Here is an 8,936-nt window from a genome sequence, read left to right as displayed (position 1 = left end):
GCACATTGCGCGGACGGCTTCATTGACTTGTCAACCAGTACTCCCAGGTCTCTTTCCTGGGGGATCTCTACAAGTACTGCATTGGACATCCTGTATTCGTGTATAAGATTTTTGTTAACCGACATGCATCACCTTACACTGATCCATGTTAAACCTCATGTGCCATGTCACGGCCCATTTCTCGAGCGTGTTTATATCATGTTCCAGGTCTTCACAATCCTTTTGTATCTTCACTACTCTGAATAACTTCGTATTGCCTGCAAATATAATCACCTCACTCATCGTACCAATTTCCAGGTCGTTTATAAATATGTTGAAGAGCACAGGCCCAAGCACCGAGCCCTGTGGCACCCCACTGGTGACGCTCTTCTAGTCCGAGTATTGTCCATTTACCCCCACTCTCTGTTTCCTATGCTCCAGCCAGTTTTTAATCCACGCGAGTATTTCACCCTCGGTTCCATGGCTAGCAATTTTTCAAAGTAGACGTTCATACAGGACCTTGTCGAAAGCCTTCTGAACATAAGAACATAAGAAGTTGCCTCCGCTGAGGCAGACCAGAGGTCCATCTCGCCCAGCGGTCCGCTCGCGCGGTGGCCCATCAGGCCTATTGCCTGAGCAGTGGTCCCTGACTAGCTCTATAACCTATCTCTACTCCTATTCCTGTAAATTACCTCTACTCCTATCCCTAAAACCCATATCTACACCTATCTATACCCCTCAATCCCTTTGTCCTCTAGGAACCTATCCAAACCTTCTTTGAAGCCCTGTACAGTGCTTCTGTCTACCACAGCCTCTGGAAGCACATTCCATGTATCCACCACCCTCTGGGTGAAAAAGAACTTCCTAGCGCTTTGTTCTAAACCTGTCCCCTTTCAATTTCTCCGAGTGCCCCCTTGTACTTGTGGTTCCCCTTAGTTTGAAAAATCTGTCCCTGTCTACTTTCTCTATGCCTTTCAGGATCTTGAAGGTTTCTATCATGTCTCCTCTAAGTCTCCGCTTCTCCAGGGAGAACAGTCCTAACTGTTTCAATCTGTCAGTATACGAGAGGTTTTCCATACCCTTTATCAGCTTAGTTGCTCTTCTCTGGACTCCCTCAAGTACTGCCATGTCCTTCTTGAGGTACGGCGACCAGTACTGGGCACAGTATTCCAGATGCAGCCGCACCATTGCACGATACAGTGGCAGGATGACTTCCTTCGTCCTGGTCGTGATACCCTTTTTAATGATACCCAGATATACAATGTCGACCGGGTCACCCTTGTCTATCTACCTGTTTACTCCCTCGAAGAAGTGCAGCAAGTTCGTCAAGCAAGATCTTCCTCTGCTGACGCCGTGCTGACTGGTCCTCATCAGATCGTGTCCGTCAAGGTGCTCAATGATGTGGTCCTTTATCAGCGCCTCTACCATCTTTCCCGGTACTGAGGTCAGACTCATCGGTCTGTAGTTTCCCGGATCTCCCCTGGAATCTTTCTTGAAGATCAGCGTAACATTCGCCACTTTCCATTCTTCTGGAATCTTTCCTAATTTTTAATACTTATTGTGAATGTACTATTGTAACCCACCTCGTTAAAGAGGGGCTAGAACTATAAGGGCTATTCGGGTTGTACACAAGTGGGTATAGTGGGTTTTGGGGGGCTCACCATAACCTAGAAGGGAGTTCTGGTGAGATGTTTATGTGGCACCCTTTATGTGAAGTTCACAGCAGTGCCCTCTAAGTTTCCCCACTGCTCTGTTGCCATGTCTGGGTGGCCAGTCCTTTACAGGACTGGCCCCTCCCAGGTCCAAATGGTCTTAGTGTGGGCATTTGGGACTTGGATGAAATTTTGATCGAAAACGTGGTATAAAGATAGAACGCCACGGCTAAGCTTATTTTCGCAAAAAGCAAATTTGATCACGTCTCGCCACTCCTGTCTAAGCACCATTGGCTCCCAATAATCCCCAGGATCCACTTCAAATGTGCATGCCTAGCTTTCAAGATCCTACATGGCATCCTTCCTGCCGTTATCCCTCTATCCTGGAACTCCGCAACTCCTACCTCCTCCAGATCCTCCCAAACTCTTAAACTATCCTTCCCTTCCATAAAAGGTATTTCCCATGTAGGCAAACTTGGGTCATCCCTCCCCTTTAGAATCACTGAGATCTGGAATAACCTCACCTCCCCTCCCCACTCCGAACCTCAAACTCCCTCCAACTCTTCCGCAAACACCTAAAAATCTGGCTATTCTCAGAACTGTAACACTTCCTCCCTCTTTGGCCTCTCCCACCCATCCACACCCTCTTTCACCTAATCCTTAAACCCTCCACTGGAGTTCCTTTCTCATCCTAATTCCTGTAAACCGTGCCGAGCTCTGCATCTACGGAGATGGTGCGGTATATAAACCTAAGGTTTAGTTTAGTTTAGTCCTGGCGGTCTGGGCGTCCCAATGGCCTGGACATCCAGATAGAGGATTTGGAAAAAGAAAAAAAAATAGTTCTAGACCTATGGGGCTCCTTTTACGAAGGCGCGTTAGGGCCTTAACGCGCGTAATAGCGTGCGCTAAAACGCCGTGCGTGCTAGCCGCTACCGCCTCCTCTTGAGCAGGCGGTAGTTTTTCGGCTAGTGTGCGCTAAAAACGCTAGCGCACCTTTGTAAAAGGAGCCCGTGGTGGTTTGCCTTTCAAAAATAGCCATTTTCTTACTGCCGACTTTGGAGGTGTTGCGCCATACGTCCAAATTGGACTTAGACGTATGTTTTGAAAATGCCCCTCAAATGATATAAGATGTAGAAGGAAATTAAAAAAAACCATTTATTTATGTTCAATAATTTTTATTGAGTTTAAAAAATAAAATATACATAACAAGAATCTTACAAAGAATATCATCTCAACTCAGTTAATACATTGTAGATCTATAAATTCAAAGAAATCAACAATCAATTATCATCACAATACAAACACGATAAAGCACCTCCCAACACTCCCTCCTCCCTTCCCCCATCCCATTTCCAAATATTACTAATAAATAGTGCTTCACTTTCTGATTACTCCAAAACTGCCTGCTCTGACTGATAATTGCTGTATATAAGGTTCCCAGGTCATCCCAAATTTACTCTGGGGGGTCGCCCTAGCTTCCATAATCATAAGAGCATGAAACGCTGCCCTCCAATGCCAAAATGAGGGTGGACTTTCTTCCAACCAATGTGGTAAAATACATTTTTGACCTATAATAAAGGATTTACGAAATAATTCCCGAACCCCTTTCTTAAAAATCCTGTTCCATTGAAGAAATAATACCATCTGGGGGGAAGGAACCACAATTCTAGAAATAATGGATCCAAGAAAAACACAAACAGCATTCCACAATTTCTGAATTCTGGGACATAACCAAAAAGCATGGCCCAATGTATTATCCATTTTTTTTTAACATTTTAGGCATATTCTTATCTCAACACAACCAAAATGTAAAGCCTGAACTTCAGAAACATAAGCTCTCATAACCATTTATTTAATCAATAGCTTGGAGTATACATTTTAAGTTACGTTAAATTTGTATATTCTCAGTTTGATGTCTGCTCAGTCTTTTTGTAATCCACATCGAACCTTTTGAGAGGTAACTGCAGAATGCAGCATTGTTTTGAATTGTTGGATTGAGTTATCCAGCTCCGGGCTGGAGATTTTGGGACACTCCTAGGTTTCTGGCTACCCCATTCTGGTGCATTATGGGACTCGGAGCATTGAGTTTAATGGGCAAGATTACATTAGAGATTTCTATTCCGCCATTGCCTTGCGGTTCAAGGCGGATTACAAAAGAATTACAAAAAATGTATTGCAAGAAGAAGATATCTGGTAATTTCTAGAGGAGATAAAGAGTAGATGAGGTTGCTTTGGGGAATCGGGAAGGCTTTGGGAAGTGGGAAGGAGCTGGCGGTATTAAGTCGTTTGCAGGAATTTCTTGAAAAGTAGTGTCTTTACTTCTTTTCTGAATGTTTTGTAGTCTGGGGTCATAATCAGTAGATTGGAGATTTGGTTGTCGACATCTGGCACCATGTATCCCACACTGCATTTGGAAGGAAGGTCAAAACCAGGTCTGGCCCAAAAAGGTCTCCAGCCTGGAACTGGATAATTTGGCAGCTCTGTTATATCTGGTGCCAATTTCTGGGGTTTCTGGCTCGATCTTAGTGTGGAAAGTCTGAAGGTTCGGTCTCTTCACTGGGACAGTAAAGAGTCGTGAATGGGTTTCTGTGAGGTGTGGGAGGACTTGGAACCAGGCATAATGTCAGCTCTTTAACTCAAATACTGGTGTCCTGGATTCAAGATGGCATCGAGGACGGACACTTGCTGACTTTTTTTCACTTACCACAGCAGATTTTGACTCGTAATGGGGAAAGGAAAGGGGACAGTTCGCCGTAACCCTCCAATGTCTGGCGCTCCGCAGACGATTTTGGCTGCCTTTGCCCGTTCAGCTGTGGAGACACACTCTATCTCGGAGGTGAGCCCGGAGTTGTCGGGAGACCTCGGCGCTGGACTAGCCTGGACAATTCTGAGTCTGGAGCAAAGGTCAACTCCTCCCCATCCAGGAAGTTTGGTGGTACAGGGAGCTGTGGGAGCCCAGCAGCCTGTCGAGGGGAATATGGACTCCAGCAGAGGAGGGATGCCAACGCTGGAAACTCAGCAGGAAGGTGTTGGCTTGGAAGTTAAACTAACCCCCACTACCAGTGAAGTAGAGGTGAGAGGAACTTCTAGTGGGAACAACATTGGTTTTGGGGAGTTGAAAAGACCAGGAAAGATTGACATGGAAGCGCTGTGGCAGGCCATATCTATCATGGACGCCAACCTAAAACTGAGTCTTTCAGCTATTAAAAATGATTATGGAACTATCTATTCCAAAGTAGAACAGCAAGGTCTGCAACTATCTAAATTAAGTGAAAAATTGGAGAAACAGGAAGAAAATTTGAAAGAAGTAAAGACTGTCCAGTTGGAATTGGTAAAGGAAAGATCATTTATCTCCCGCAAGTTGGAAAACTTTGAAAACTCACTTAGAAAAAATAATTTAAGACGTTTGAATTTTCCCAAATGCCCAGTGGAGATGGCGAGAAAATATTTTCAAGAAGTCCTAGCCATCCCTTTGGAAAATTTTCCTCCAATTGTTAGGGCTTATTACCTGGATATAAAGAGACCTCATTTATCTTGACTTCCAAACAGCCTTTGACAAGGTACCCCATGAGCGGCCACTAAGGAAGCTGCGGAACCACGGGGTGGAGGGGGATGTGCACAGATGGATTAAACACTGGCTGGCGGGCAGAAAGCAAAGGGTTGGAGTGAAGGGCCACTACTCGGACTGGCGGAGGGTCACGAGCGGTGTTCCCCAGGGGTCGGTACTCGGACCACTGTTGTTCAATGTATTTATAAACGACCTGGAAACGGGGACGAAGTGTGAAAATATAAAATTTGCAGATGACACTAAACAGCGGAGGATTGCGAAGACCTACAAAGGGACCTAAGCAAACTGGAGGAGTGGGCAAATAAATGGCAAATGAAATTTAACATAGAGAAATGCAAGGTCATGCACTTGGGGAAAAAGAACCCAATGTTCAGCTACAAAATGGGGGGGGATCAGTGCTAGGGGCAAGCAACCTTGAAAAGGACTTGGGTGTGCTGGTGGATACAACAATGAAACCAGCGGCACAATGCGCAGCAGCCTCAAAGAAAGCAAATAGAATGTTGGGCATCATTAAGAAGGGTATCACAACCAGGACGAAGGATGTGATCATGCCGCTGTATCGTGCAATGGTGCGCCCACATCTGGAGTACTGTGTCCAGTATTGGTCACCTTACCTCAAGAAGGACATGGCGATACTTAAGAGGGTTCAGAGAAGAGCGACAAAACTGATAAAAGGTATGGAAAACCTTTCATACGCTGACAGGTTGGAAAGGCTGGGGCTCTTCTCCCTGGAGAAGCGGAGACTCAGAGGAGACATGATAGAAACTTTCAAGATCACGAAGGGCATAGAGAAGGTAGAAAGGGACAGATTCTTCAGACTATTGGGGACCACAAGTACAAGGGGGCACTTGGAGAAACTGAAAGGGGACAATTTTAGAACCAATGCTAGGAAGTTCTTTTTCACCCAGAGGGTGGTGGACACCTGGAATGCGCTTCCGGAGGTTGTGATAGGACAGAGTACACTACGGGGGTTCAAAGAAGGATTGGACAAATTCCTGAAGGATAGTGGGATTGAGGGATACAGATAAAGGTAGGGACAGCTTATGAAAAGGATAAGGATAAAGGGGATACAAGGGTGTAGACAAGGATCTCCTTAAATGTTATGGACCTGGTGGGCCGCGGCGGGAGCGGATCGCTGGGCGCGATGGACCTCTTGGTCTGACCCAGCAGAGACAACTTCTTATGTTCTAAGGAAACATCTAAGGACAATGTTGATTTGTCTTTATTTTTGGAGAGTTCTCTTGAGGTGGTTACAGACAGAACCACCCTTTTGCCGACTTTAGCCTTGGAAAGTGATAGGGAATATGTTTTACGCTTATATTTCTTCCGTCATTTAAATGGCAAATTTTTGGGCTCAAATGTTAGAATTTTTCCAGACTTAGCACAAAAAACCCAGAGGCGTAGAAAGGAGTTCTTGGCATTGAAGCCTAGAACCCTAGGCCTTGGAGCTACTTTTTGGTTAAAGTTTCCAGCAAAATGTTTTATTTCCTATCAAAATAAAAATTTTCTTTTTTTTTTTTTGAGCCTAAACAGGTAGCAGATTTTTTAGGACCAAAAGAAGGGTTGGTTTAGTCCATTGATGAAAGACCTGACTATCGGCTGTAGGGTGGATAACCATTGCCGTTACTCTAAATTAGAATAATTTTCTTATTATATTGGAATGTATTTTTTTTTTTTCTTGAATCCATTATTTGTGGACTAAATAACTGATTGTATTTCTAACATACACTTACGTGTATGTATATGTTCAATTTTTTATTTGTGAATATTCTGATCCTTTGTCAAGATTGTTATGTTTGATGAAAATATAAAAGCATATAAATAATAATAATAAAAAAAATATGTAAAATAATGAGTGGTATTGTCCTAATAAGACTGATGGACCCAAATGATTATCTAAAATGTCCTTTTACTCATCCAATGTTCAAATGACTTTATTCATCCAATAGCTCGATGACATGTACATGTTTCGGCCACCCAGGCCTGCTTCAGGAGTCTCTTGAGAATCTACTAAGATATAACGGAAAGTGTCTTGAATAAATAGGCTCGCAGTCCAGTGATACGGTGCTGTGACTGGTTATCATTGGACTGCGAGCCTATTTATTCAAGACACTTTCCGTTATATCTTAGTAGGCCTGTGTGGCCAAAACACGTACATATCGAGTCATTGAGCTATTGGATGAATAAAGTCATTGGATGAGTGAAAGGACATTTTTTATAATCATTTGTGTCCATCAGTCTTATTAGGGCAATTCCACTCATTATTTTACGTATTTGAGTTTGTGGTTTTGTTTCCCCTGTTTTACCTCTTTAACCCAAGACCCCAAGACACAAGATTGAGGAGGGGGGGGGAGGGGTTAGGAGGAACAGGAGGCAGAAAAAGCTGGGGGTCCTGCTGGAGTATAGAGAGCAGATCCCCCTTGTGACCTGGACCAATTTACCCACCACTGCTTCAGATAAAACTTAGATTATGGCCCAATGTAACTACTGACAAGGGCCTGACCTTAATCCAAAAGCCATCAAATTATTTATCAATGATCGATAATATTCTGTCATTTAAACAATAAATAAAAGCTGCAGAATTTTAAAATATTATGGTCAATATTCAGCTGTATTGGGAGGGGGGGGGGGAAACTGATTCCTGCCTCACGTCCAGTGCGCCTGCTCTGGATTGGAGGGGGGTAATTAATTCTTGCCTATGGGGACAACTGGTTCCTATCTAATGCCCTTCTTGTCTGGGGGGTAGCCGATTGTGCCTCATGCCCAGTGCCCCTGTATTGGAGGGGTAATTGATTCTTGCCTATGGGGGTAACTGATTCCTGTCTCATGCCCTTGTTTTCCTGGGGGGGTAACTGATTCTTGCCTATGGTGGTAACTAATTCCTGTCTCATGCCCTTGTTTTCCTGGGGGGGGTAACTGATTTGTGCCTATGGGGGTAACTGATTCCTGTCTCATGCCCTTGTTTTCCTGGGGGGGTAACTGATTCGTGCTATGGGGGTATCTGAATCCTCTCTCATGCCATTGTTTTCCTGGGGGGGGGGGGGTAACTGATTTGTGCCTATGGGGGTAACTGATTCCTGTCTCATGCCCTTGTTATCCTGGGGGGGGGGGGGGGTGTAACTGATTCATGCTATAGAGGTATCTGATTCCTGTCTCATGCCCTTGTTATCCTGGGGGGGGGGGGTAACTGATTTGTGCCTATGGGGGTATCTGATTCCTGTCCTATGCCCTTCTTGTCCTGGGGGGGGGGGGTTAACTGATTCGTGCTATGGGGGTATTTGAATCCTCTCTCATGCTCTTGTTTTCCTGGGGGGGGGGGTAACTGATTTGTGCCTATGGGGGTAACTGATTCCTGTCTCATGCCCTTGTTTTCCTGGGGGGGGGGGGGTAACTGATTCGTGCTATGGGTGTATCTGAATCCTCTCTCATGCCCTTGTTTTCCTGGGGGAGGGGTAACTGATTTGTGCCTATGGGGGTATCTGATTCCTCTCTCATGCCCTTGTTGTCCTGGGGGGGGGGGTAACTGATTTGAGCCTATGGTGGTAACTGATTCCTGTCTCATGCCCTTGTTGTCCTGGGGGGGGGGGTAATTGATTCTTGCTTATGGGGGTATCTCATTCCTGTCTCACATCTAGTGTCCCTGCTCTGTATGGGGGGGGGGGATAATTGATTCTTGCAATGGGGTATCTGATTCCTGTCTCACGCCCAGTGCCCCTTCTCTGTATTGGGGGGGGGGG

This window comes from Geotrypetes seraphini, chromosome 11 (genome assembly GCF_902459505.1).
Source record: "Geotrypetes seraphini chromosome 11, aGeoSer1.1, whole genome shotgun sequence".
In the NCBI taxonomy this organism is placed as follows: Eukaryota; Metazoa; Chordata; class Amphibia; order Gymnophiona; family Dermophiidae; genus Geotrypetes; species Geotrypetes seraphini.
The sequence above is the reverse complement of the archived record's forward strand: the minus strand, read 5'-3'. Positions refer to the sequence as shown.